Source organism: Vombatus ursinus, unplaced genomic scaffold (assembly GCF_900497805.2).
Source record: "Vombatus ursinus unplaced genomic scaffold, bare-nosed wombat genome assembly UNPS02012179.1, whole genome shotgun sequence".
Taxonomy (NCBI): Eukaryota; Metazoa; Chordata; class Mammalia; order Diprotodontia; family Vombatidae; genus Vombatus; species Vombatus ursinus.
The window spans coordinates 9,300,322-9,303,943 of record NW_020951957.1 but is presented as its reverse complement, the minus strand read 5'-3'; the positions used below and the strand labels follow the sequence as shown (position 1 = coordinate 9,303,943).

Below are 3,622 nucleotides of genomic sequence, written 5' to 3'. Positions count from 1 at the left end.
CAACATAATCACCTCACTCATACCTTCTTTCTATCTACAATCATTTTAACTGTCCTTATAATGATAAAAGTCTTCAAATATACATTCGTCTTCTCCCCATATAGAAATGCAAACAGTTTAAATTTATTGAGTCCCTTATGATTTCTTTTTCTTTTTATCTATTTATACTTGTGTTGATTCTTGTATTTGAAAGTTAGAATTTCTACTGAACACTGGTCTTTTTAGAAGGAATGCTTGAAAGTACTTTATTTTATTAAATATCCATTTTTTCCCTTGAAGGACTATATTCAACTTTGCTGGGTAGGTTATTCCTAGTTTTAATCCCAGTTCTTTTGCCTTCTGAAATATAACATTCCAACCCCTCTGCTGCTTTAATGCAGTAGCTGCTAAATCTTGTGTGAACCTGACTATGGCTCTACAGTATTCAAATGGTTTATTTTTGGTTGCAAGAAATATTTTCTCTTTGACAATGTACCTCTGTAATTTGGCTATAATTTTCATAAGATTTTTCATTTTGGGTTATTTTTCAGTTGCTGATTAGTGATTTCTTTCATGTGTCATTCTATCTTTTGGTTGTATGACATCAGAACAGTTTTCCTTGATAACATTGAAATTTAATGCCTAAATTTTTTCTTTGATCATGACATTCAGGTAATCTAATAGATCTTAAATTATCTCTCCTCAATTTATCTTCCAGTCAGTTGTTATCTCACTGAGATATTTTATATTTTCTTCTATTTTCTTCTTTTGACTTTGATTTTTTTTTCAGAGGGAAGGAGTTAAATGAATTTATTGACTAAAGAACAGGGTAAAGTAATAAGTCAGTAGGCTTGGATTCAGGCTGCCCCAGACTGCCCAGATCTTGACTGCTAAGTAGTTGAGAAGCTCCTTGGACAGGTGCCAGGTGAAGAGCTGGCACTGGGCACTTCAGCACTCTTGATGTACTGTGACCAGCCTGGTTTCCTGTTGTGAGTGAGCTCCAACTATGATTAGGAAGCAATCGTGGGAACCAGTCTCAATTGTCTGGGTCCTCCTCGTGCTTGTCTAGCATGGCTCAGAGGCAGCAGTGCAGGGGGCTTGGGTATCATAGAAGACTTGTCTGCTGGTCCTTGACTTTCTGAGAATGTTGCTCTTGGTAGCTTCTTCCTCATAGACAAAGGGGTAGACAGACAAGCATAGATGACAATGTCCTCTGGGATCTTTTCCTCCATGTAGAATCATTTGAAGGAGAATAGGTTCAGGTCAATAGTGTTGAAATTTCCATTCATCAGCATTTCTGCCACAGCACATCCCATGCCAGAGGCATGTTGTAGCCCATGGCCACAGAAGCCCATGGCAAAATACATGTTGGAGACCAATGGATGAGGGCCCATTATGCCAGTCTGGTCAAATGTGTTATAATCATAGTAGCCAGCCCAGGTGCTCAGTACCTTCAGGGAACTGAAAGCTGGAATCCTCTGGGCCAGATGGGGCCACATCTTTTCCTGAAAGAAGTTGTGATCTGCTTCTAGATCTTGAGTCTATTGTTCATCTTCCTCTGTGGGGCTACCGCCACCTAAGTAGTAACCACCTAGTCCTTCTCATCTGAAGTAGACTCCATTGATGTCTATAAATAATGGGGCCTCCAAGCCACATCCCTGTGGGCAATGCCAAACATACACACACCTTTTTCTTGGCTCCATGGGCAGTCTGGTGCTCACAAAGTGCCTGGGGGCCCAATGCCAATTCCAACCAGCTCTACTAACTGCCCAGACCAGGCCCCATCAGCATTGATTACTATAGTACACTCCACAGGTTGGTATTCCAGGCTATTGTTCATCTTCACATGGACATCGTAAATTCTTTTAATGTTTACTTGTTTCCCTCTGGAAGTCACCATGGGCTTTACTGAAGAGCCTAACTCTGTGACCTCCCTGTGCCTGTGATAGACAGAGCCTTTTTGGTGCAGTCCCTGAAGTAGGCACCATGGATCAAACCAGCCCTCCTTCTCCAGACCATAAGATGTTAAGGTTATATCCTCCGTGTTGATCCAGGGAAATTTGTTTTTAACACTTTGGCTCCTGCGTGCTTCTGTATTTTGACATTGTGTTCTATCTCAGAGGCATTTTCTTCTGAAGCCAGTAGAAGGTAACCTGAGGGACTGAACTGAATATCTAGGGGAGGCTCATCAGGAACAGCTAGGTATTCATTGATGTTATGGAGGAATTCAATGGAGAAGAGAGATAGTTGGATGCTCTGAGGGACTGAGAACTGCTGCCAAGTGCCTCATGTGGAAAACCTGGTGAAGGCCCTAGAGTACTTAGGATTCCATTCCATCATCAGTACCCATATGGCATTTTTCCATGTCTCCAGCCACTTCAGCCAATAGGCCACAGACCAATAGATCACACCATGCCCCATGATAACTACGTCTGCATGTTCTGGAGGTAGATGGCTCATGTCACTAAATGGCACCCAGGATCCTGCAGGCCAGGCCACTTGAAATTTCTTCTTAAAGTCTGCCCATTTCCCATCTTTGTTGTCCAAGGGGTCTCTACTGTGCATGTGCAGGCCCTGGCTCAGCAATCCCGGGGAGAACCTTACTTGCAGTGTGAGGTGGAGCATAGCCCCCTAGAACTGAGGACCCAGCACCCTATAACTGAGGACCCAGTTCCCCGTACCAACACCTTTGGGTTCGACTTTGATTTTTTCTTGATGTCTCTTGAAGTCATTAATTTCCACTTGCCTAATTCTATTTTTTTAGTAATCATTTTCTTCAGTGAGGTTTTGTGACTCTTTTTCTATTTGTCCAATTCTGCTTTTTAAGGAGTTATTTTCATTATTGTTTTTTTTGCTTTTTTTTATTCTATTACGCAATTTTTAATGGTATTATTTTCCTCTGTATCTTTTGTGCTCCTTTTACCTAGATGTTAATTGTCTTTTTAATAATTTTATTCTTTTGTTTTCATTTTTATTTTTTTGTCTACCCCTCATAATGATTATTAAAATAAGATTTTAGCTCTTCCAGGAATTCTTGTTGGGCTTCTGTTTAATTCACTTTTTTTTCTTTGTGGCTTTGATTGTAGTTATTTAAACTTCATTGTCTTTTTTCTGAATTAGTACCTTGATCTTCCCTGCCACCAGAGTAGCTTTTTATTGTGATTGTTTTTTTTAATTTTCTCATTTTTCCATCATATTTCTTGATTTTGAACTTTATATTAATTTTGTGCTCTGTTCCCAGTGTGATGGAGCAAAGAGGCATTATTTTATGCTTCTGGTTTTTCCACACTCACGTTTTTAAAGCTACTTCTGACATTTTTGGCAGTTTTTCATGTTTTCAAGATACTTTTATCTGGGGAAAGGTATGTTTACTGCTTGGTCTGTATGCTTTTCCTTACTATGGAAAGGTAATTGATTGGGACTGAAATTGATACTGCTCCTCAGGGTGCCTGATCCCTTTTGACTAGAAGTAATATTAACCCACAGTTTCTACTCCAATTTGACTTAAATACTGCTCTCTGCCCTTAAAGTATGTCCCAGAGGTGGACATGGGCAATAGACTTGCCAAACAGTTACCCCTCAAGGCTCCCACTCTCTTTTCACCAAAAGTGCTTTTCTCTGCCCTTAAACTATGACCCAGAGG

General features: G+C 40.2%; 1 pseudogene; it reads right to left on the bottom strand.

Moving 5' to 3' along the window:
- Positions 1–989: 989 nt before the first annotated feature.
- Positions 990–2,604, bottom strand: LOC114039709 (annotated as a pseudogene).
- Between the last annotated feature and the right edge of the window lie 1,018 nt (positions 2,605–3,622).